The sequence below is a fragment of the Xiphophorus couchianus genome, chromosome 6 (assembly GCF_001444195.1).
Source record: "Xiphophorus couchianus chromosome 6, X_couchianus-1.0, whole genome shotgun sequence".
Classification (NCBI taxonomy): Eukaryota; Metazoa; Chordata; class Actinopteri; order Cyprinodontiformes; family Poeciliidae; genus Xiphophorus; species Xiphophorus couchianus.
In genome coordinates, this window is record NC_040233.1 from 11,900,503 (window position 1) to 11,927,367 (window position 26,865).

General features: G+C 39.0%; 1 protein-coding gene across 1 annotated transcript in view; it reads right to left on the reverse strand.

Moving 5' to 3' along the window:
* The window catches only part of lingo3b (leucine rich repeat and Ig domain containing 3b), a 41,395-nt gene extending 14,792 nt beyond the window's left edge, over window positions 1-26,603 (reverse strand). The window contains exon 1 of the mRNA XM_028021801.1: window positions 26,055-26,603. The gene's annotated coding sequence lies outside the window, so the exon portion shown is untranslated. The remainder of the gene's footprint in view (window positions 1-26,054) is intronic.
* Between the last annotated feature and the right edge of the window lie 262 nt (window positions 26,604-26,865).

Consider the following 26,865-nt stretch of genomic DNA (forward strand, 5'->3'; position numbering starts at 1 on the left):
ACACACTTCAACTCTCACAGTTTGCATGTACACTTAGTAGACAGGCTGTTGAGCTGAGGATGCAAGCTACCACATCGACTTTGTCAGTTTCAAAGCTCACACACAGTGTCAACAACACGAAACTCCAGTACAGTGAGAGATGAGCGGCACACACTTTACTGAACACCTCTTACAGTCTCGTTGGGAAATACCTTTGCAACAGAGAGGATGCTTCACGAAACAAAAGAATCGTTCCAACTCAAAGCAAGCCACTGTTCTCCTTCCTTTACAACTAGGTGATCTCCAAAATGTCTCAGACTTCAAAGATTTATCAGTTCTTTTTTCTTACATGCCGTTTCCCACAAACTGCTGATGCCAAGATCTGGCCTCGGTTTTCAACCAGATCAAAGTCAGCCAGGAATCCAGCTGAAACCAAACAAACACGGTGCAACGAATACAGTTCCTGACAGTCACAGAGAAAGAACAATGCATGCAGCAGAGCTGAAACAAACAGTGATAACCCCCCCCCTAAGAGACAATAACATAAATAAGAACATATGTGCAGCTTATTTACCAAAGAATGTCCTCCAAGCCTCGCAAAACGTTTTAAACCAACCTTAAAACCATTTACTGCTACAATACTATAAATAATTTAAACGGTGAAAGAGGTTCACACTGTTGTGCCCACACTATAAATGTTCCTGGATTCAGACATGAGCTGTCTGGGTCAGTGTGTAGGCAGAAAGTAGACAATGGTAAGTGGGTTAGATGGGGAGATTAGTCCAAAAGGTCGTTTCTTCTCTGTGTGGGTGTGCGCATCCATGAATATGTGTCACTTCTTAACTTTGAACTTCGCTGACACTAGAACCTCAGTGAGGGGCTTCAGGCACAGCAGGGAGTCAGACTGGATAATCCTGCCACACTGATAGCTTTAATCTGTATCTGTTTCACCCAGCTCAGCAGAAGGTGCTCACACAGCTAATCCATAAAATATTTTGCCATTAGAGTAATGAACAGCCACACCAGTGCACATGTGCCACGTGTGCTAAAAATCTTAATGCCAAAGTAAGCACTTGAATGAGCCCAAGTCCCCTCATGCAGAGTGCAGACTCAGGATAAGAAGAGATCAAAACAAATAAAGCACATGCACAAAATGAAACGTGACAGAGGATCTGACAAAGCATACACACACACACATATACTGTATATAGAGGTGATTACTGATTGGAAACAGGTGAGCTGCACATGAAGCAGCTGATGAAACGCGGAGCAAAAATTGAGGTTACTAAGGAAATCTAATTTCTTTGTCAAAGGACAATTCGGTGGCAAGAAAGAGGAAAGAAGAACCCATAAAGACGGATTCTGTTTTTACTTTCTTGTCAAACTTTCAGCTAAAAACCACTATACATTTCCTGGGTTGGGTCAGATAGGGTTTCCTGTGTTTTTCTGTTTGTGAAATGCCAGACTGTTAACACAAATGTATATTTTTTTTCTGTAATTTTTTAGATTCCCAAGTTTAAATACATGAGCTGTGTTCTTCTGACCAAACAATTATGTATGTTTAAACAGAAGACGGTGAAAGAGAGGGTGAAATGACATGATTTATCACGTACGGCGATTATTTTTCACAGACGGCCAAGTTGTTTTCAGTAACTTCATCCCCTCATTGAGTTAAATCATAACTTGAACAATGCATTTGTATTTATACAGCTTAACTTGATAGAAAGTATAAAGAGAACAAATCTCTAAAAGTGCAAAAACATTTTCATCCAGCACTTTCCAAAGGTCCATTGTTGTTTATTTTTTCAGAAATTTGCTTTCACTTCACCTTTTAATGGAACCTCAGAAGAGAAAAGACTCTGTGCAATAAAGCAAGGCAAGATAACTTTCTAACGGTTTTGAATGCCTTTAGCGTTTTGAGTTTGTCCTCTCTTGCTAAGATGGGATTTGTCGACGTTCTGTTAGTTTAGCTTACCCTGCACAAATATGTCCCTCAAAACATATCATTAAAGGAATACTATTTTCTTCTGCTTCAGATCTTGGGTGTTTTTTGTTACTCTGTTCAGAGTCTCGCTGTTTTCCAACGCAGCAGTGGCTTAGCTGTTTTCTTCTTCATCATAACGAGCAGCAGAGCAGCTCGCATCATCAAAATCATTACGCACATCAATGAGGTGCATGTGTTTGTGAAGGTAGAAGAGACGGTGAGTATTGCTTCTGTCCTCTGAAGTATTTTCATTAGTGCATCAGCGTTTTCTGCTGCTATGTTTCGCTCTTCGCATTCGCTGCAAATAAAATGTGAAAGAAAAACTCTGGTTTCTCTAGGTCTGTTTTTCATTTCCATCACGTTCCTTGAAAGAGCTAGGTTTCTGCCGTATCTGCCGGAACAAAAGTTAAAAGAACATTACGCACGCCTTAATGCTTGTATCTAAAAACAAAGGCAAAATATGCTTGTTTTAGCTGAGAAATTTACTGAAGATTGTATCAGCAGTAGGCATATTTATGGTGAAAAGTTATTTTGTTATTTTGTTGCATGGTAAAGTTAATACATTTTCAAACATCTACATGATGTTGGAAAATCATGGATTGTGAGATTGTTGATGATGATCAGCTACTGAATGAGTCGAATTGGCAATGGTGAAAAAAAAGAAGGCTCCTATTGGTATAAAACACATCCTTAAACTGGTTTTAGTCATATCTCTATGACCACACTGATGGTCATAATCAAGTGCTTGCATTCAAAGCCATTTCCAGTTATATATAGTGTACCGCATGAATCGTCTTGGGTTATATTTTATTTATAGTCTTAATGATCCTCTGCAAAGACAGTGCAAGATGACAGATGAATATTTGTGCCAAACTTTTCTCATTCTTTTTCACACTTCCCTTTGTAATGGATTATACAAAGCCAATTCCTGGTTTTCCACCAATTTCTTCCAAACTTAGCTGCAACAAAAAAGTCATTCTCATTGGCAGTGATTCATTCATCTTTAGCTTATTCAGAAATTTGCTGCTATACACTTTCAATATACTACAAATCCCTACATTTATCGCATCACTCTTGCCGTCCAACATCTCCATTGGCTACCGGTTAAGTTTCATACTGATTTACAAAATTCATCTAGTCATTTTAAAGGATATTGTTTATATTGCTTCTGTGTATCTTTGTGACTCCCTGCTCATCAGTGCACCCATCTGTACTCTTAAATCTTCTTTCTCAGATGATCACACTTCTCCTGTTTCCATCTGGTCACCATGAGGGCCGGAGCTTTCAGCCACTCTGCCATCTTAGATTCCCTTCCTCCTGATACTCGGTACTCTGACTCTCTTTCCACTTTAATCCACTTTTTTGAGTATGTTTGTAATTGTTAATAACACTTTAATAAGGCGACTTATGCAATTACAATACAAATCATAATGCACTACAAGATTACATCATTACTTATCAATTTTTAACAATACAAAATGCTGAAAAAAACCCTTAGAGCCTCAAAAACGCCTTTCAGTGTCAGCCTGGAGTGAAATCCTCCTCCCAAAATAGCTTATGCTGGAATCCTACATGTAAACCTATATACAGACACACACTCTGTTTCCATCTCCTTTTCTGCCTGTGTTTGTTTCCTCCTCTTCTCTGCGGCTGTGAGCTGACAGCTGAAGACAGTCCTGTCTGACAGTTCTGATAAATATACACAGAGGGATGATAGAATTAAAGAGAAAAATAAAAATAAAACGTAACGGCATGCGGTGACTCACTTCAGCTGCTGTTTGTTCCTTTCAGAAGTAGAACAAACGATGAATTCATCTGTAAACCTGTTGGGTCCCATCTGTTGCATTTCTGAAAACAAAATATTTGGACCTGACCCACATTTATAGAACATTTGCAACATGCGAGGTATTTATTATTCAAGGACAAGTTTATAAGTAGACAACCAGATTTGAGCCCATCGTGATGTTTATGTCATGTTAATCCATCTGGACACTTGTGTCCAATGTGAATCCCCTCCCAACATTTTAGTGACTAGCAAAGATTAAAACAACTTTGAATATTACTTTCCATTCATGGCGGCTACTTAATGTCTGTTGCATGATTCTGGTACACCAGCTGGCCTGTGTTTCTTTTTAAATTAACACCAGATAACATATGAAGGCGGCCGGTCATTTGACCGCTGTAACGCCAATAAATATTTTTCAACTTATTGATGAAAATAGCATAAATCAATAAGAAGCTAAAATGTGAAAGCAGATACCAGAAACCTTTACGTTGCCATCTTATCTTTTTAAAAAATGCCTGTTTAATTTTCTTCAAAAACAAACTACACTTCTCACATTATCCATTTATATTTGACTTAATCCCACATTAAACTCTTTCTAATCTTTTTAAATAAATGAATGTGTTCATTTCTCACAGCAGAATCACATTATAGAAGACAATAGGAGGCAACTTGAGAGATAAATGAACGATATACAGTATTTGATAAAAAAAAAAGAAAAAGGTAAGACGTTTATTTGTAAGCAAAATACAAATAAATTTGTATTTTCTCAAAGTAAAAAATGAATATTTTTTTGTTTTGATTACCTTTTTGTAAATGTAATATAAACTGTAATAAAAACAAAACAATAGATCTTTTTTTTTTCGTTTTTTGTGTTTGTCAGTAATTACAGATCATTCAGATGTGTTATACATCACACACCCAGTCTTGTCCCTGCATGAAAAAAAACAACATATTTTAACAAATTCCCAAGTCAGTCTTCACTGACAGCAGTTTATTAATTTTTAATGCTGAGAAGAGGATTTGATGCTGAGAATCTGTCTGAGACGAGTAAGTATTCACGCTCTGAGTCAGTCGCTGTCGGTAGAGTAGCCAGCTGGTCCCACTGCAGACATTATTGCCTTGAAAGGTTTAGAAAACGAAGCACATTTTTATCAGTACCCACTTTCGATGAACAAGTTTTTTTTTTTTTTTCTTTTTCCTTAAAGCCACGACAGGTTTAATTAGTTGCAGCCATTTTGACGATTCTCGCACCCCACGGTGTTCTGACCTGCTTTTTTTCTGGCTCTGATACGAGCCCATAGTTCTGCATACTGAGTGCACAGACACATAAAATAACAGACACAGCATGCTCTCATGCACATGCAAACAGACACACCGGTGGATACGCTCTGTACCGTATTGTGTGGTAAACAAACAACAGAGGGCAGCCCGGGAGTCTGTCTGATTAGGTTGTAACCTTGCCCAGATCCAAACAATCTCTACTCAGGTGCTGCATCTTCAGGTTTCCAGTCCATTCAAATTAAGTCAGACATGCTCTCACACTGTAGACTATTTTCATTGTATAACATCAGACTTCCCGCCGTTTCTAGTCCTAATGAAGTCACACAAAGTTCAGGGACCAAGCGCAATCAGAAGTCCTGAGGGCAGAGGCTATTTCATCTCTTTCAAGACGTTATTAGCAGCAGGTCAGAGCTATAAAGGGAGCAGATTGGTTTACATCCTAATCAGTCGCTGAAAAAAAATTGCTCAGCTCACTGCTTAAGCTCCTTATGTTCACGGCAAATATTGCTCATGTGCTCAGAGAATATATCCAAAAAACCTGCTGCACTTGTTCCAGTTTCACCTTGAAAGGATGGAATGGAATAATTGACTGGTTAAATGATTGTTTTAAGAAAATGATGACTGCGAACTTCAGTAAATTTCACTGGAATCTTATAATATCGCAGAGACCTGAAACCCTGGAATACATGGTGGTTCCTGCTTTTGCTCCCCCAGTTTTTACTCAAAAAAAATCTGATCACTTCCTGTAGTCTGAGAAGATTTATAACATTTCTGTTAATTCCTACTTGAAAACTGCAATAGAAAATTTCGTTTTTAGCCTTATTTAACTTTTGATGGAACTGATGATACATTTTACCAATTATTTACTGATTATATCTGCTGTGTTTTTGTATTTCTGCAAGATGTGTTTTTTTTTTCCCATTAAAAAAGTTTTCAGATAATGTTTAGATGTTTTCCACAGCTGTGATGGCAGAAGAGACCTGAAGACATCTTGGGTAAAATGCTTCACCTGGAAATTGTCTTAAAGGACTGACATGTGTGGAGTGCAGTTTGTACCCTTGTTTGACCCTGCACCCACGAGTAACTAACAAAGAAGAATTAAAAGTTTCTCTTGGAATCCTTTTCGGTTCTCTGCCATAAAATCGTCCCGTCCAAGAGGTGAGGTATAGTTCATGAGGTGGGGGTAAGGATTGTCTCTGTGGTCCATCTGGCAGTAGAGATAAGATCAGACTTTGGGTGGGATTTTTTCCTTGCTGTGACTATATAACGATGTGATGTGTGTTGTTCAGGGCTCTTCTCCTGACTGCGTTCAGTGAAACGGATCTTCGAACGCTTTTGCCTTTGAATAAAGAAACATAGAGACAAAGATGAATCTTTCTCTTATTATTGAAACAGCTTCTCATTCTTTGATAAATGAAATTTCCATAACAAAACTAAAATACATAACTGTAAATTTTGCGCCTATACACTCATCTCTGAATATGATAAATCTCATATTCTTTTTTCCACTTGATTTCATCAAGATAAGACAATTAAAGCACCCATGGATATTGTGCATTGGTATTGAACCCATCTGGGAGGAACCATTGTACAGCTGTAAATTTTAGGAGTCTGTCTCTACCAATTTTGTGCATCTAGACACTTGTTTCTTTGTGCAAAAAAAGCCAAAACCCAGTTGGATTAGATGGAAAGCATCAGTGAATTATATATGCTATAAGTCTTTACACAGAGTTTTATTTGGATTTTGACTAGGCCAATTTCAGATCATTCCGATGTTGTTTTAAGCATTTCTTTATGGCCGGAAGGCGAATCTCCATTCATGTCTCCATCCTTTTTCGGTCTTTAGCTTCTATCTAACCGTCTTCATTTTCCGAACAACTTTGACTAACTTCCCTGTTCCCTCTGGAGAGTAGTGTGATGTTGCTATGACTGTTTTCACAGTGAGTACAGTTTCCATTTAGTCCAAGAGCCTAAATTCTGGTCCCATCTGTCTATCGCAGATTCTTCTCCCTCAATAACGATAAATCTTGTTAGAATGAATGGAAACATATGAAATACAAATCGCGAAAAGTCTAATGAATTTAAATACTTTTTTCCCTTTTGCAGCAGATTTATCACAAAAAAAGTTGTTTCCTCATTAGTGAGACAGTTCTAGCTCAGGCAGAGCTGACCTTCTGCTGACGGATGCACGAGTTCACCTGTTTCTTCTGTTATCAGTCCCCAGCAGGATCGCTGTGATGGGCTGAAGAGGTGCATGTGCCAGTCTGCGACACTGAGCTGCATGTGAACCGCTGCAGTTTTTCTGTTGTTTTTTTTTATGCAGGATAGATGAAGAGCTCGCTCTGCAGATCAGAGGTCTGGCCACATGCCAGACACAAGTCATTAAGTCTGGTATGTGCGCTGCGAAAGCTACAGCGAGCTGCACAATTTATGGCTGTTAAGCCAGTGTTTACTTAATTTTTTTGTTTGTTTTTTTGTTTAGTGTATTGCAAAAAAGGATTTAGTGAAGCAATTGTTTCTTCTTGGATGTAATTAATTAGCAAACTCAGAGATTAATGCACTGTTAGCAAAGCGGCCATTTGAAGATAAAATTTTAAGAATTGCAGCGAGATAAAATCATTTATTAAAACTTGACCTTACGTATATAGACACTGATCATTCTGAATGACACCCATTGTGACAACTGTCTACACTGCTTTGAATTAGCCATAGCCTCTGGGGATCTGTGGCCTTATTACTGCTGTGCATCGAAATGAGTCATTAATTATCTCAAACAAGCTCCAAAAGAGCTCTGTCACTACCATCAAGCTCGTTTGATGTTTTCCGTAGGTTTAAAGACAATGTTTGGTTTTGAAGGAAACTTAACAGTTCCTCAAAAAAGTATTCACACCCTTACTTTTTGCAGCTTGTTATGTTACAATCAAGAACTTCAGTGCATATTCCTTTTAGAAAAACAAGACAAAATGTTATGTGCTTATGTTTTTAACCAAGTTCCTTCAGACGTCACCTAAATCATAACTGGAGGCTGTGTGATTTAATCTCAGTAAAATTCCAGCGGTTTTGTGAAGACTTCATAAAGAAAAGTTATCATCAAATAGCACCATGAGGGTCATTAGACATCAGACATTAGACAGGTCAGAGGTAACGTTAGGTTATGAAACAATGATTTAAGCAATAAACACTTCCTGGGGGATTGCTGAATCAATTGTAAGAATGAATAAAAATACGCCACCATTGCAACCTATGAGACTTGGCCATTCGACAGAAGGGAGTTAATCAGAGGAACAGCCAAGAAGCGCATGGTAACTCTGGAGCAGCTGCAGAGGTCCACAGTTCAGGGGGGAAACTCTGGTAACAGGTCACTGTTATGAATCTTGTGGTTGCGTTGGATATTTATCTCTCCTTTGCAACACTGATTATTCATTTGGGGAACCTGATTTTACCCATAATGCTCTCCTCCACTGGCTTGTCACTGCCTTTCGCTTTGTAGATCATTTTGAGAGCAAGTAATATTTCCACATACAACCCTTCTCAGGCACAACAGACACCAACGATTTCATTGACTTTCACACTTCATATTACACTGCTCAAAAAAATAAAGGGAACCCTTAAACAGGTGTTTAACACTTAAAGTGTTCCCTTTATGTTTTTGAGCAGTATATAAAGTTTGACTTTACATTTGTGTTAAATAAATGTATATTTAGTAACTCGTATTCGTGTTGTGTCTCCCTGTTGTTGTGACCTTTGAGCTCTGTCGTAGCAGTCACCTATTAGACAACAGGATGAAGAAAGCCAGTCAAAATGTAGATAAACATGCATAGTTTTTCTTTCATTTCATAAGTTTTGCAGTTTGTATGTTGGTTTATGACATAAGATGACCCCAAAAATACACTGAAGTTTGTGTTTCTAACATGTAAAAAAAAATCCAGTTCACTATCTGAAACAGTGAACATCTTTCACTGTTTGCTAATGGAAACCTCTACCATGCAAACAGGAGACTCTATCATCAGAGCTCTGATTACTCCAGTCTAGATGGGATGTAAAGGGAGTTCATTTCTTCTGCCATTTCCTTTCAAAAGGCTAATTAGCTTCCTGATAAGAAACCGGTAAGGTTATCCTGTGGATTGGTCATTGGGAAATGAAATCACGTCTTTCTCTGTGCAACAGCGGAGCAGTTAGAGATTGAGATGATAACCAGGCGACTTAAAGCATTTCCCTGGAGACATTTCCCCTGAAATGCACAATGCGGTGTGTGTGCAAGTGTGTGTGTTTTAGAGTGTCTGCGAGGTTTGTCATTAAATGCCTTTGGTCTAAAAAAAAAGAAAAGAAATTAATTCAGCTCTCTAGCTTTTTAAATAGGCAGACAGAGAATTAAGAATTAAGGCAACTAAAACCTTGAAATGCCTCTGCAAATGTGATAATTGCACAAAGAGCTGCGAACAGATTGGAGGAGACTGAAACGATGTAGTTAAGTAAAGAGCTGTGCAACCGGCGCACAATGAGAAGACAAGGCGGCAGAGTTGGGCATCAGAGGAAGGAGATGACAGACACTGAGAACAGGAAAGAGGCGAATGTGATGAATGAAAGAGAAGGTGGAAAAATTGGAGGGAGGGAGGTAAGAGGGACCCTGCCTCTGTGTCGCTGAGGATGAAGGAAGGTCAACAGCGAGAATCTAATGATGCAAATTAGGGCTGATGCTGCGCTGAATGCCACAAGAGAGGCCAAACATGAAGCATGTGACACCACAACACGAACGGCAATTTGGCATATTAAACATCTCAACATCAAGAAAAATGGCTACAAATTCTCCTAGAGGAAGTGACCCAAAACGCCTGACTAACTGGTACATGGTCAAAGTAGAAGCTCGTCTACGTGGCAGGCAAATAAGCAAGTTAGAAGGAGAAAGATGGGGGAGAGGAGAGCCGTGTGACAGTTTTCCTTCTGCAGCCGTTGAACAGCAGCATGATGCTGGATTCATATGAGGAGAGAATCTAAGATGGAAATATTTGTGGCTTTGACATGCATGCATAAACCGATTGGAGAAGACTTCAATTTTATTCGATTGTTGACGCATCGTCTTGTTTTTAAAATGTGCAAAAGAAAAATAAATAAATAAAGTCAAAACATCATTGACTTGAGATCTTCCAACATAAAGAAAATGACCTTCCCCTTTTTCAGTCAAGGTGTGGTAAATAAACCATGCACCCAAAAAGGATGTTCATGCACTGTGCAAGTGTGCATGGATGTGGAAAGCATTGCATATGCATACATAGCAGGGATGCAGACAGCAGAGTAATTGCACGGCTTCATGGATAACAGTGACCCTGTTAGCCCAAAAGCTTATTGGCTGCCTGTTTCTCTGATTCGGCTGCTGCAACCAATGGGAGCTGTCACCACCGTTTCAGATGTGGGGATGAAAGAACAGAACGAAGCGGGCGAGAAGGACGGTGAAATAGAGGTGAAGGTTAAAAAAAAAGGAAGACATAGTTGGATGATGTTGGGAGGTGGGGAGGGAAGACAGAAAATGGAGAGTGACAAGGATGGAGACGTGGGATGAAAGAAAGCAGGCGATGTGGAGGAGAGAGCCGAACCCTCCGCTGTACGGAAACAAAGACAGCAATCCCTGAGCACTGGCAAAGCTGTTTGGCTTGTGGTTGCACACCAACAAAGCACGTGTGTGTTTTGTGCAGGAGAGTTGTCTGTGTGTGTGTGAAGGCAGTGCTTCGCAAAAACAGTAGGTGATCATCACACTTTCTGGCCCCTCTTCTCACCAGAGATCCCACAGGAAAATCTACAATAGTCCTGAGTGCACACATCTCTATACACACATCTGTGTGTGAGGGCTTTGTAAACGCTGCAGAGCAAGGTAGTGTAAAGAAACAGATCGCTGCCAGGGAGAAGAAGGGAATTCGCAGGGGACGAAGCGTCTGGAAAGGTCAGAAAAGTGGCTGAGCAAATAAAAGACGCTGAAGGCACAAGTGCAAAGCAGGGCCTGAAGCTTGGGAAAGGTTTAAGGTATCACAGGGTCTGATTATGTGTATCTGTAAAGTCAAAAAATATATCTACGTGCAAAATTAAAAAGATTGTATGTATCCCATTTCTACAGGTAAGGCCAAGCATATAACTCCTGATAACAATGGTACAATGAACAGAAAGAATCACTAAGTTTCAAAAAGGTTATCGAAGTGAAATATAAATTCACTCATTTCCTACCCACTGTTTATACTCACACTGGAACATTTTATCCAAAACCAACCATGCCATGTACTTAAACTATTGCAACTGTATTAGACCATTTTTCAACTTGTGTTGGTTCTGATCCCTATTTGAACCAATTTACTGTCAGAAAATATATGTTCCAGCTAGCACAACTCCAAGCAACTAAATCGTGGTAGATTTAAGTAATAAAACATTTATTAAGGATTAGAATATGCAGACTTATTTAAAAGTGTCTGTTATCTAAGTCACTAGTGTTTGTAAAAAAATTTTGATTTATGAAATTGATGCAAGCGATTCAAAGGTCAATGCAATTCTGTCCACAGACAGTGATTTATCAACTTGGTAAAAGCTTTCTCAGCTCATTAGCTGTGCTTCTGAAATATTTGAAGAAAAGCTCCTGCTGTATTCATAATCTGAAAACTAAAACTTTTGTTACAGAAAGTTTCATAAAAAGAAATCTCTCAGCACCAGAAGGTTGACGTTGTTGAAACCCAGATCACATTCCTGATAGGCGATAATGACATTTACCCCGCGGAGAACTTAGTTCCTGCTGGAGGAAGAGTCATTATCCTTTGCTGAAAACAGATAACATAAATCATTTGCTGCTAATTAATCAAATGATTTCTCTCCAAAAAATAAAGAGAGACTCCTCCTGGACAGAATACTGAAGCCATCGGGGCCCTTGGGCTGCAAGAGGAAGCAAAGGAGATACAACGAAATGTTTGGAGTCCTCCCCCTGGGAGCATCCAGTTAAAATTCAAGGACTCTCTTCATCTCTCACATTAGCTGCCACTAATGCTCATCTTGCTCCCTCCCCGGCTCTTACCGAGGTCACGGCTGAGATGTCTCAGCGATACCCTGGGAGGCTGGGACGTTTCCAAGCGCACGATTGACCTCGTGTGCATGTGAAGCCAATGTGTTTGTCAATGCACAGATCATCTTTGGACATGGAGAATCTTCACTGTCCTTGCAGGCAAATGACGGAGGTCGACAAAGCGGAGACTAGAGAGGGTCATTCTATCCCTTCGCCATGTGAAGTCCTCACATACATTGTCGTACAAGTGAAAGTGGAAGATAGAGGGACTCGTTTCTGGGCGTTCAAGAACTGCCACCTTAAACGCAGCACATCTCTTGCATTTCAAACTGCGCCGTGGCAAGTGCTTGGTAATGAGATCAGTGGTGCTCTCTGAGGGTGACAGCTGGGGGAATAAACTGTCTGTTGCATTTTACACCATCAAAGTAATGCAGCAGAAATCTGTAAAACAGCATGCATGATCATCATTATCATCGCAACAAACAGCCCTCAGGATCAACACTCGAGGACGCACAAGCTTTGTAAAACAGGAGAACAGAAACATTCCCATCCTTAAACCGTCCTTCCCAAGGACGAAGGAGACAGCGACAGACCTGCTCTCTCTCCATGAGATAGTGAGTGAAACGATGGGAGGACTGACAGGCGGCAAGAAGAGAAAGATAAGGAATCACAAGCACCAAAGAAGAGGTGCTAACAGCTCGCTGCTCCAAACCAACCTGAGAATACTTCAACTTCAATATATATATATATATATTTATTTGTTTTTTGAAAACCCTTATCCTAATTTCAACCCCAATGCCTGAATTATTCATTCTAGAGCAATGGCAAGCAGAAAAAGGGATGAAAAGTCATTGCTCTATTTTCTATTCACATAATAAATTCATGACTGGATGTGCAAAAGTAGAAAGAAACAGTGGAGGTGTGGAGAACATCGCGAGAGCCATTTGGAGGAAAACACAACCAAGATGAAAACAAAGCAAAGAGGGAAATACAAGATAAGAAACTCTGCGTAAAATCAGCATCACAGATCATTAACCCGTCATCAGCTGAGTGTGAGGCTTTTACACTGAGAGGAACCAAACAGAGGAGGCAAAATCTAATATCTGACTGGATTAAATGTTACAAACATCCCTGCTCTTCTTAATTTTCCAAAGATATTCAATGATTGGATTTATACAGACTCTGCTGATACGTTTAAACACACACATTAAAAATATATATTTGTATATATTTTATGCAAAGTTCAGTTTTGTCATTTTGTCAACTTGACCTATTCACAAAAAAATTTTACGTATAGCTTACAGTTTTAGTTTTTAATGTTAAAGAAACAGTCCAGATCCATTTCTTTTCACAGGTGTTAGCAGGTATGTTCATATTCCTCCAGTTTTAGCAGGTTTGTACTGGCTGCATTTTCTTAAGGGTTCTTTTATTCTTAACATTGAAAAAAGTTTGAGAAGCAGGCATTTAGTCAGGGTGCTCAACTTATATAGCTCCCAAAGGAGCACTTAGGTCATCCAGCCAAGATGTTTTTAGTGCAACTGAGGTCCACCTTAAATCATAGATGCAGTGGGAGTCTCTACGATGCAAACTACCACTCAATATTGTCACCCTGGAGTCTACAGATTTTATGATCCTGCCTAAAACCTCTTCTTTTTTTTTTACACTGGCTTTCATTTAAAGTTCAATTTGAGTGTGCATAATTGTTTTATCTCGTTTTATGTTGTTATACTACTGTTTTCATTATATGAATGTAAAATTTTATGCAAACTTTTTAGCCTCTGGGGTCAACCTTTCTGTTTCAAAACTTTCACTCTGCAAGTAATTTCACAAAAGATTGCAATACAAAGGGCTTCACGGGGTAATATCGATGACACTTCCAGCAGAAATATCCACATTCAAACATATAAATATACAAGTTACATCACCGGGAGTACCTGGAATTTTCCCTGTGGATTGTTTTGACGTTTGGGCCAGGTTTCTCTCTCATTTTGTGTTTTTTTAAAATGTTTTGTAATTTGAAGCTGGTATCCTAGGCCGTGTATGGCAGGCCATTTTACCATAAAATCAGTCTGTATCTGGAATTTCATTCCAAATATCTAAAATGACTTTTGACTTGACACTACATTTTGACCGTCCTGAATGGTAAGGTAAGATAACCATTGATTTTTAAACCAAGCTTGAAGGCAGCAGGTAGCCTCAGTAGAGCCTTGGTCCTTACGATATGAATCGGGAAACTGTTAACACATTTGCGTGTTTTGAGAAAGAGATTACTTGAGACTTGGGACAGTGGATTAATTGGGTTATAAAACTATAGTGGCATGTAATTCCTTTTAACAAAAGTAGGAGTTTGAATTCCCAGACTTTGATTTACCCACACATTTCAGATTTCAGATGTCGCCGTGATGAATTCAAAAATAAACGAGGCTCAGAAGAGGAGAATGACAGATGCTTAAAGGTGCTCTGCTTCACTGCTGCATTGTTAATGTGTTCATTAAACAAGAAAAAGCTTCAGAAATATGAAAATTCACTCAGGGACTATTACTATTTTGCCACAAGAAGTTGGTTGAAAGAAAATTACAATGTAAAATCAAACACAGACATATACATCAAAATGAGCAGACAAGTAAAGAAATGTGACCATCTCTCTCGTGAGACATCTCTTCTGTCTGGACCTGATTGCTTTTTATTCAAGCAGTCCTTCTTGTTAGACATTTTCTGTTCAAAAGACCCAGGCTGCTTTGCCACAAGGCAACAAGTATCGGACCAATTTAAAGCTGGTGAAAAACACAAATAGTTCAACCTGCAATGGAGCGCATGATTCAAGGTGGTTTTTATTGTCTGATTGCGAGCAGAGGCCAAGCAGAGCCACGTTTCAACTTAAGGAGGCAGCTAACCTTTAGATCCAGAAGAAGAAAACACACAAACTGCATACAGATTTAGCCGCTTCCTTAACTGCTGGCTTCTCTGTCATCTGTGACACATATTAAGGACAAAGCAACACATATGTGCTGGCATTCCCAACTGATTCCCACATGTCTCCATTCCTGCAGGGATGGACACTGCACAAATGTGTGTGTGGGCATGTGTGTGCGTGAGCATCCAATGGTGAAAAGGCCTCCAGCTTCTGCAGGCCTGTTTGTGTGGCAGTGAGGCAGAAGTAATGTCTGAATCTGTGCTTCCTCAGAGCAAAATGTACGCATGTGTGTGTCTGTGTGCAGGCGTCTATGCGGGCGTGTGTGTGTGTGTGTGTGTTTGTATAAAAAACAGGGGGTCACTGCTAAAGGACGGTACAAAGAGTCTGTCTGTCTGTCTGTCTATATTCACCCAGAACAAACAGCCCTTAGAGCAGTTTTTATTAATGAGAATGAGAAATTTGGACATCAATTAGAGAAATCTTTGTATTTTAACAATCCGCTTTGCCTGAGGAAATAAAAACATGACAAAACTGCTGCTACTGCTAATGTTAAAGTAGAAGATATCAAATCAATAAAGATTTAGCTTATGTTTTAAAAAATAGTTGCGTCTTTAACAACAACGAGGAACTAAATAATACAGTTAACCAAGCTTGGAAATCCAACATGCTCCTGTCCTATATGTGAACTCTGACATTGAGATAATGTGTCTCCCCATGAACAGCCAGAGACATTGTATGACACGAAGAGTATGGAAAACCTAAGGGCAGACATGAGCAAGCAGGCAGGGCCAGATTTAGTGGTTTATTAAAGTGCAAATTCTGCTCACAGGCAGGTAGACGACAAACGGAAACAGCCCAGAATCACACAACAGGAGCAGGACAACAGAAGGCATGAACCTTTAACGGGCTGACAGGAAGCAATGAAGGCTTGATGGCAGGTATAAGCACCCTGGGACGGCTGCAGGACAGGTGTGAGTCATGTGTGAGGGCCTGGGCAGTCAGTGTGACAGTAGACAGAATGAAAACCAAACAAAGTGGAGACAAGTGTGACACGTACGGAGGGATTGAAACTGCCCCGTCTCAAAATTTTCTAGGACCTGTCAGACATCTAAATGCATCTTACTTGAAGCTGCTGAGCTCTTTTAATGTTACACTGATTCCTATGGGGTGATGATGTTCTTTCAACAATGCTAAATATTTAATATTTGCCCTTACTTTGACCACTAGAAGCACGGTCCCTTGAAAGCCTCTAAAGGTCTCCTCCAGTATTCTACACTATGACTGAATCTCATCTCAAAATTTTTGTTTTCATTTTACTAGATTTTGAGGATTCTCTTTATCCTCCTTTAATATCAATAGGTGTTAAATATATTTCAATGCAAAGTAAAACATAAACCCATTTAGGGGGACTATACAAAAATTGTCACAAATTTCTTTTGATCCAGGTGTGTGTTTGTGTTTCTGATGAAGTGTTATCTCAGCGTGCAACAAACCTCAGCATTAAGATGTTTTACTGTTGTGAGTATTAAAAGCTAAAAGATACTTATTTTTACTTACAAATGACTTGCTATGAAAATTCTGATTTTTTTTAGGTCAAGGTTGGTTTACTACCTCACCTTTCTCCTGCATTTTAAAAGAAAAGCCCCAATTGGATTTAAATCCAAGGTTATAAATCTACAACTTTATAAAATAGGAAGTAAAATATATTCAGCAGCTGGTTCTATGCCGGCTGTTCTAGAAAATGTTCCCACAAATACAAGGTTGGACCAAAAGTTTCATCTTCGGTCACATCAATCACAGTTTAGCACTTAGATCAGTGAATGCATGTGCATAAATCTCAATAGTTTTTAACTCAAAGAAAATAAAAGATATTTCTCCAGACTGAGCAGAACACTTTTAACCTCTCTCTAAGCAATGCTTTACACGTTTTTCTCTAATCTCTGTTCTGTGTTGCTAAATAAGTGTAAGTAAGTATCTTCTGGACTTCTGGGATGCTAGATAAGTATAAGTACTTTCTGAGTGTGCTCTAAATTAATGAGTACTCCACAGTTTCTAAATAATAATAATAAAAACTAAATGTTCCTGTTCTGGAAGAATTTTTTCTGGATTCTAAGTTTGTTCTAATTCCTTTTCTGGGTTGCAATAATAGGAGTCTCTCTGCGTAGTAATCTAAAAATTAATCTAAGAAGTATAATCTAAATAGTGAGTACTCTACAGTTTCTGAAATATAAGCTAAAGAGTGACTAATAAACTTTAAGTGGACTTTGAGACATGCAATTTTGTGCTGTCCTACTATCTTGTAATCTGTGCATAAATAGTGATTTATATATTATGCTAGGGACGGACTCTGGAGAAAAATTGGATTGGGGAGTCCCTGACACCCTAGCCCACCATCAACTGCTTGATTAAAATTTTAACAAAAAAAGAAAGGAAATAAAAACATATATAGCTGTGCAAAGCTGGCAAAGGTACAGCAGAGACTTGCTTCTACAACTGAAGATAAATATAATATATTTAATGCCACTCTTTCCAGACTTGTATTTGTAAAACATTTTTAAATCACATTATTTTTTTCTTTCACTGATCTTTCATATGAATTCAAAATAAAATACAATGAGGTTTGTGAAGGTCAAGTACAACATTCTGTGATGTGATTGATTTCATGAAAACAGTAAATGGTAAATGGAAGTGGGATGAAAAGGGATAAAGAAAGTTTTATTTCTTTCTTGTAGAATGAAAAAAAATGCCTTTTTTAAAATATATATCTTAAATGTCTTTATTGACCTCTGTCTTGTCTTTCTATCATAGAAATCATGAGCTTTCATATGACGACTGATATTGAAAACATCACAACACTTTCATCCATGTCTCATGGTGATGAGGACATTGTGTCCAGTAAAGGCTTCGTCTTCTGCCAGTTTGTGGCTAAATCTTCACTGGGTATGAATAATTATTCAAAGTGCTGTATGTAGAAGAATTGTCTCCAAGTAATTTAGTATTCTAGAATATTTAGTGCATACACAATATGTTTTTATGAATATTAAAAACCTCTGTATGTTTGAATTTTTAAATCTATGGATAGAGATGGGGTAAACTTTAAAAAAAGCCCCTCAGTATGGGGCAGTTTGTGTAGTGAGCTTTGCACCGTGCTCAACCTGAGTCAAAAGAATCCAATTTTGTGAGAAAGTAGCACAACACTCCATCACGGCTATCAGCCGAGTCCCTTTTCTAAGCAGCAAAATGTGGTTTGTGTTGTGCCAAGACAAACTGAGGGGATCAGGGCAGGAATCGATAGCAATAGAACGTTCTTTAAGAGAGTTCTTATGGATCAGAGCGCCGCAGAGCCTCAGAAAATCACTGATGAAACAACAAATGGCATTAGAGAAGAAATAAGAAAACAGAAATGAGAAAAGCGACGTATACAAGTGAGACTCTTCAGCCTCATGTGAGTAAAGTACAAGCTCCATACCGAAGCACAAATGCACACACACAGGAGACATTTGTGCCCTGACATCAGAACTAACATTTAACACTGAAGCTAATAGATGGTAAAATACACAAAAAAGTATTTAGTACTCCAAAGAGTACTAAATACAAATCTAAACAAAAATAGTCATTTATTGTCTCAATTGCTCTGTCCCTGCCCCTATTCTTCTCTCAGTCAGACACATTCCCAAACACATGAGAGAACGGAGATAGGTGAGAACACAGGGGACCTCCTACATCTTGCAGCTGCTCATTAACTGAGCTGCATAATTAAAAGGTAAAGTGATACTATTTAACCTGCATTAACATCAAATTAACCACAGTACAAATGGTGCACAGATGCCCTAAATAACTGAACTTACAGACATTCAGGAAGCACAGGTGAGCAGACGTCCAAACTCAATAACGCCTAATAAACATTTAATGAAGTGTGAGAAACACAGTGATCTCATTCATGCAGGGCCAATGACACCCTGTTAGTGTAAAATTCAAAATACTGAAAAAAAAACAACTTTCCATTGCTCACTCTGATGAATGTTTTCAATTCTATATTGCAAGTCAAATTAAAATAAGATATAAAAAATATATGTATAATTGGCCTTCTTGTTTCACCGCATGTATTTATTTCTGTCTTGGGTTGTTGATGTTCTGCTGTTTCTATTTTGTCTGAGTTTATTTGTCTTATTATTTTAGGGCTGACCCAAATGCCTCAAAGCACAAATGACTTAAAGTAAAAATGATTAAGCAAATAACTTACGTTTATGTACACAGTTCAGCACAGAATATTTGTAAAAATTTGTTTCTTTCAGTGATAACACTAGGGAAGTCTCTAACAGATAAATGTAAGCAAAGCAGCAATGATTAAGCCAGAAAACCAAATATTATTTTGAAGCTATAATTAGTTGTGTAATATAAATAAAGACATGGTGAACTAGTAATTAAATGGAGCCACGTAAGTCTATCCTTCCAACTTTTTAAAAAAAAAGATGCTGCAAGGTGATGTGTGAAAATGGGAAATATTAAGTCTGTGAAAGTTTGCCCATGTTTGAAATATGATAATCTATATTATAAATAAAATATATAATTATGTTTTGCTTATGAATTCATTTCTTCATAATCTCTTTTCAAGCAAAAGCATAAAACCAGAAGGAACCCTTCTGGAAACAAATTAGCTGTGAAGTCGGAACATGGAGTCAGAATGAACTGTACATTTAATGCTAATTAAAGTCTTGTTGTGAAGCTAATTGCTTTCTTAAGGGGTTGCTTAGAATCGTCCATTTTAGTCTTTTTTGTAATAACAGCTTTTGTTTCGTATGGTCACAAAAAACCCCAGAGTGTTTTCATATTTAGTGTGAAAACATTGACTGCTGGTGGAGTGTGACATTCATAACAGTGATGTAACCTTGTGGCAAATGGCTGTTGGAATCAAGCACTTTATTTTTCTGCTTTCTGCGTTCAAACTAATCTCCTGGGGAGGACAGAGAGAACGGGGTGCGACTGAAGCATGAAGCTGTCTCCTGAACGAGATACTGGATGTTACAGAAGCGTTGTGGAACACCTCCCAGGAGAAAAGCTTTCTGTAATTAGAAAAGGAAAGATTAAATGATCGCTAAATTCAATTTGAGCATTTCCTTTTAAATACATTAAAAATCACTTAGTGGATATTTGTCAGACCGAATAACGGCGCGGAGCTCAATGCTCATAGCTCAATAAAAATTCATTAAAAGTGCAAGACAGCAGGTGACCTTAAAACTTTCCCCGGCTGAGATTGAAAGAGACAACGGTGAAGTGCAGCAGGCAGACAGACGGATAGAAACCGAGTGCGGAGCGGAACAACAGAATTTGAAGCCCTGAGGTCACTTCCGAAAAAAAAAAAAAAGACTGCAGCGGGAAAGTAAATTAAAGTAAGCGAAATAGAAAGCGGAAAGGGTTGCATGAGGGAAAGGTTGTTTGTGAGAGAATTATTTTTTCATAAAGGAGGCAATGAAAAACAGAGAAGCAGAAGGAGGAAGAGGAGGCGTCGAGGCCAGGAGGCTGTAATAGAGTGAAGGAGGCTGCGGCTGCAGGGAGGCACAGCTCCCAACTCCATGTTAGTTGACCCAAGGAAAAGGCCTGTTTCTTTATTACAGACTGAGATCATGCCCTTTATTTCACACCATATATTTTACACCAAAGCATTATAACCTCTATGGACTCACAAAATAACAGAGTCACAAGCACACTCCCACCCAAGGTGAGTAACACTGAAAACAGGACCATTAAAATCAGCAACACACAACTCTACACCTCAAGCCTCTCTTTAATAATGCCTTGTGCTTCATCACATTTTCCTTGCTTTGTTGCGTGTGTGTGTGGATTAATGCAAAGTGTGCGAGTGTGGTTATCCGCAGATCTCTGGAGTTAGGAGACTTTGTCCTTGTCTGTGAAATCACCTCAATCACACTCCAGTGAGCTAATGGGAGCAATCCTCCATGCAGGACATCTGAAGACCCACGATGCATTGCTCAAGGTTGGTTCATCATCCTTACTTACACACATAAAGCACTTGCTGAGATCAAAAGCACCTTCGACAACCACCTATTCACCTTTCCTTCAAATCTTCTCAGTAAAGCTCTGCTTAGATTGTTTCTTTCTTTTCTCACACCTCCCTACAGTAAAAAAAACGATTATTACTTTTTCATTCTTGGGCACCTGACCTGCTGTGTTCGCTTTATCATCTTCACATGTTGGCTTCTAAGCACTGCGCAGAGGTGGCGTACCACGTGAATATAATTTTCTTAGCTTTCCCAATTTGCCGTATTGCTACTGAAACATTAAAACTCCCAAGAGTTTTAATAAATATGTAGCATACTTAATATATAATTTCATTGGGTGATAAAAGTCCAACATATTATAATGAGCCCCAGATATGATGCTGAGTGTTTAAGGCTTGACACCCCTTGTTTATATCGATCTGTTTGAGACTCTTATTTTGAAATAGAAAAGAAATTAGTGTTGGCTAATTTTGCAGCTCTTGTGTTGCTAACACAAACATTTGTTATAGAAATGTTGAAAAAGCTTTCACTAAATCATTTGTGTGGCACAGTTTTAGATAAAAGGTTGGTAAAAACAATATCTGAAAACATCCAGATTAACTATTTCAAAACGTTTTTTAAGAGTCTGTCTCCTATAAGCCAGCCCGAAGGCCCAATGAGTAAAAGCTCTTAGACATTTGTTTTAAATTTCAATTAGGTTAAACATCTAGTAGATCCGTTATAATGCAAAGAGACCCTGTGATAGGTATTTTCCTTTCGAACCTAAATAAAAGAAAGAACCACAGACAACGTATATGAATTTCATGTATAGCTTTTGCAAAAGGAGAAGGCTTTGAGAACTCTTGGGAGAAGGCTCTGAGAACCTTTTCTCCGAAGAATCCACAGAGCATTCTGGGCTCCCTTACAACGGCTCCTGTTTTTATTGTCTAAGAAGGACAGGCAAGGGTGCAGTCAGGAAAAACAACAGAGGTCGTAAAGCTTCTAACCCAAACATCTAACAACCCAGGTCCAGATGTGATATCTGATCAAAGGTCTGAGCCCGGTTCAAATCTCGGTCAATACTGTCAAGAAAACAAAATACGACTGCTCACAGGTGGTTACTAAATTAGGGGGTGTTCTTGCAAAAGGGTTTAAAGTTTGAGAAACTCAGTGTTATCTATTTCCCGTAAAGTTGAACAGACAGTAGTGACCTCCAGGTCATTTAAAGAAGAGAACACTTTAAACAGAAAATCACAAAGATCTATAGACTTAATGTGAACTAGAGTAAGAAAATAAAATGATAATACCAAAAACTCTCTAACACCCTGAAAGTTTGTAAACCCAATAAAGACCTAATACTGGATTAGAAAAAGTTGACAAAACTGCACATTATCAGAAAGTCCTACTAAGAAGCAGCATCCAGCTTCTATGCACCATAAATCTGGAGCAAACTTCCAGAAAACTGTAAAGCAGCGGAAACACTGAGTGCCTTTAAATCTAGATAAGACTCCACCTGTTCAGAGTTGCTTTTGAAACATAATCAATGAAGCATTAATCAACAATATGATGTGTAATGTTGTTGACTGTGTTCTATGACCTTGTTATTTTTGTGTTTGTATAATGTAAAGCACTGTGAAATGCCTTGTATTGTGGTATACGAATAAAATTTGATTTGATGATTTTCTCACACATAGATGTTTAATATTAAATTTAATTGATTATTAATACTAAAAATGAGGAAAAACATATTATAAACTGACAATAAATTTACTGTAAATTGCAGCAAATAAAATAAAATGAAATAGAAAATAAATAGATTTTTTTTTAAAGTTGTGCTTTGTAGTTTCTGTTTAAAGTGGTTACAATTGAACATAATTACTGCATTTTGACAGTTTTGCTTTGTTTAAATCTCCAACACTGATCTTGTGGGCTCCTGACTCAAACTGAGCGTAATCTCCACGGTCCGTCTGTTACGACTGGCTCAAGGTCATAACAATAACGGGAGACCATGCAGGGATTAAAGTGCATAAAAAGGAATGTTTATTAACACAAACAACAATGGATTGAGGATGTCAGTATCAGTGGTGTAATGCAAATGCTTGGATGTGGTGTATGAGTGCATATGGAATTGTTGAAGTGCAAAAACAAAGACAAACTCAAATGTGCAAAAGGAGGGGAGCTGAGGCCTGGCAACCAAACACCGCAAGCATCGAGGCAGAGTGGACGCTGATGGCGACCCAGAAGGTGGAGACAGCCAGGTTTAAATGCTCTGTGCTCCAAATGAATAAAATCAGCAGCACCTGTAAAGGGGAGGAGCACAAAGACAGACAACAAGACACCTGCAACCCAGCCATTAAGGCCCAGGGCCGTAACACCGTCTATGGATCTGAAACGGTCTGAGGAGGAATTTGAAAATGTCTCAAAGGAATCTGAAATCAGTCATCCCACTGTACAGAGAACAGTCTTCAAGGGGAGAAAATTCAAGTCACACTGTATGTCAACATCCCCAGATCAGGTCATTTGAACAAGTTCACCCTGAAAGCAGACTGCAAGATGCTGACATAAGTCTGCAAATACCTGAAAACTTCATCACCGGACCCACAAGAGGTTTGTTATGGATTCTGTCTTTTCCTCTGTATCTTTTAGCCTCTTTTATCTGCTTACACGCTGCAGCTTACATAACCATGTTTATGTGTGACTGCCGACAGTCAGATGTAAACAGACTGAAACTGATTAGACTCCCCTTTAGGGAGGGTACACATGGCAGAGAAGAATAAAAACTAAACTCGAGCTACAATCTTTGCCTCACTTGGTTTCATCCATAAGGTTTGCTAAGTGTGGCCCCAGCGCTGGACGGTGAATGTAGCTCTGTATCTGTTCCATTTGTATGACATGTGTGGCTTGTAACATTTGATCATTTTTCGGCATTAAAGCCTGTTTTTATATAACCAAATCCCATTATTTCTCAAGGTAATTTACAATGAGGGGTTCTGGTCAGGTTCTGAAACTGGTTAACAAACCTGGGAAGTACACAGAGACAAAAATGAATGAACTCCAACAGGTTCTTGCAACTGTTGATAAGAAGATGTTTGTCTGTACAATCAGACGTCTTCACCCAAAGGAGAGCTGCAGGTATAAAATATCTTCTCTTTAGAAAAACCATGATGAGACAATAAACAAATATCCAGACTTGGAATCATACTTTCTGAGTATTCTTTCGACTGAAAATGAAAAGTAATTGTTTTATTTTTAAACTAGTGTACGCACAAAACACCAAGCCTGAAACTGCAAGTGATGTAAGCTCAAAACTGGCTTACATCACTTCACTTTCCATGCAGAAATTGTGATCTATAAAACACAAACTGGAGTGTGCGGTTTCTCACCCGTATATGGAGGCAGGGGAAACTTGCAGAGCAGATGGTAAGGTGGGGAACTGAAGCCACACCGCATCATCATTTCTCTCAAACATGTAATTTCACTCCATATGAAACTTTAATAATAGACCAAATTTATCACAAGTATCCAAACAGCAGTGTTATTTATGCATCCACTGTTGAGCCATAACTATGCATGAGAACCAATCTTAAATGGAAATCCACACAAACATTTCCTCAATGTTTTTTTCTTCTCTGATCTCCAGGGTGATGGAGTACCACATAGTAACACAAGGTGTAAGGTTCATGTCATAGATGTGCAGCCGACAAATCTGGAGCTCCGTGGAAAAGTGTGCAATGCCATCATGTAAGAAAGTACCGGAATCTCTTGGAAATGTTTCTGAAGCTACCAGTGAAAAATAAGACACGTCGAAAGTTAAGGAGGTACAATCACGTACTAGCAAAATGTACCTTACAAATGACTGGTGAAAGTATAATTATATATTGGCCTCTATTAGAACAGATGAAGAATTTAACAAGTTGTAAGTCAAAGGACATTTATAAAAACCTGAAGAATAAGGTTTCAGCTCGGACAAGTTGTTTAGTCAGTGAAGGGAAGTTAGTTTTTTTTCGGTTTGCAAACAGGAAGAGATCGCTGTGAACAAAGATAAAGTCAGAAACCCAAACAAGTTAATGATGAGCTGCAAAAAACATCATTACAGGTTCGTTTATTCTGAACCTTTAAATTTGCTGCAGATATTGGGTCATTTGCGTGGAACGAAAATGGTCAGTATTCCTTTTTCTGATAGTTTTCGCTAAAACAGATGGACCTCTAAAATATGACCATCACGTCATTTCTCATCCTTTGCTTTCATTGTTGAAGAGACAGAGAGGAAACTAGACAGGCATGGTGTCCAAAGGGAAAGATTCAGGTTTAGGTAATTGCTTACAAAGATAATGCAACAGAAGATAGGATCAGAGGGGAGGTGACAGTCTGTAATTGGAAATGGTGAAAGAAGGAAGACTGTGAAAAAGGATTGGCGAAAGAGAGATAGTGGGACTCAGTGCATTGCTGAAACACCCCATGCAGCCTTCTTGGCTTTACAGGCCAGTATAGGTAAGCGGTCACTAGACACTATAAGTCACCTTAAACAGGGTTGTTCATGTCATGTTCCTCCATGTGGCGTCCCGCAGGGCAGAATGTAAGCCACGGCTTTCGTCCGTTTTCTATTTGCCACAGCCCAAAGCTGCACACTGTGTGCCAAACATATAACTCAAAGTTAATGTAATGAGCCAGAAAAAGATTTCTGCCCTGAGACATGAAACATAACAACATTCCACCGGTGGAGGCTTATTTACATGCATCACTCAAAAACGGCTGAAAAATTTACCCTGGTTGCAAAAATAAGCATTTAGAAAAAAAGGAAGCATGACCATGAATGGACACACACACACCCACACCCACACACACATACACGCAACCCCTCAGCCTCATCATCTTCTTTCCTTTGCTTTGCTGCTAGGACGAGTAAGGAAGTCTTGTCAGTGCTGGTAGTCGTCAGCGTAGAAGATCAGAAAACACGCAGTTTTGTTTCAAGTGTGTCTGAGCTGTATTTGTGAAAATACTCCAACCAATGAGGGTTAAATATTCATGCCCAACTGTGTGCATAGTGTGTGCTGGCATGTGTGTGTGAGTAAACATACCCAGGACGGAAGCGTGGTCCCTGATGCCTCCTCATCTGTCCAGCTGTGTGTGTATGCAGATCTTATTTCCTCTCCTCTTGGCCCACAAGTGGCCGTCGCCGCTCGCGAAGCTCACCGGTGTGATCTTCTGATCTTTCCCTCAGTCGGTCTCACTCCTCGGCGTTCCAAACATGCCTCTGACTCCTCTCTTCTTCCCAGTTTTCCTTCCTGCCCTCCCTCCTGCCGACAGGCTTATGTGCACACTTCACACCTCCTTCTACTCCTTGTTGCTTAATGTGACCCCGGTACAAATGAAAGCCTGTTACATTTAAGGAGGCTAACGTGAGACCCTCCTCTCCTTCAGCCAGTGCTGTTCAGGGATCCATCCGTCTCCCAACGGCGTGGATGTGGAATTAAGGGAAAGGAGAGGAAGGATGGGGAAGGAACGAGCTGTTGCTGTAGCTGTTGCCTCTGCCTCCTTCTGTATGAGCGCCTCTCTCTCGCTTAGCATTCTTTTCATCTCTCTCTCTCTCTGCTCACTCACTCTTTATCTTGCGCCACCCCCTCTCTTGTTCCCTCAGTCACTGTCTATCTGCTCCCGCTCTGGATGCTGTTGACCGCTTGCTGGAGCGAGTCTCTCTTACGGGAAAAGAAATGAAGAAAACAGGAGCAGGAGAGACAGAAAAAAAAAAAAAAAGATGTAAAAAAAAATTCTTGACTAGGAAAAATAAAAACGTAAATGATTTACATTAAAACATTTAGACAGTGCCATAGAAATGATTTTATGTCCCTGAAACTTTTAATAATTTTGTCATATTTAGCCATACATTTT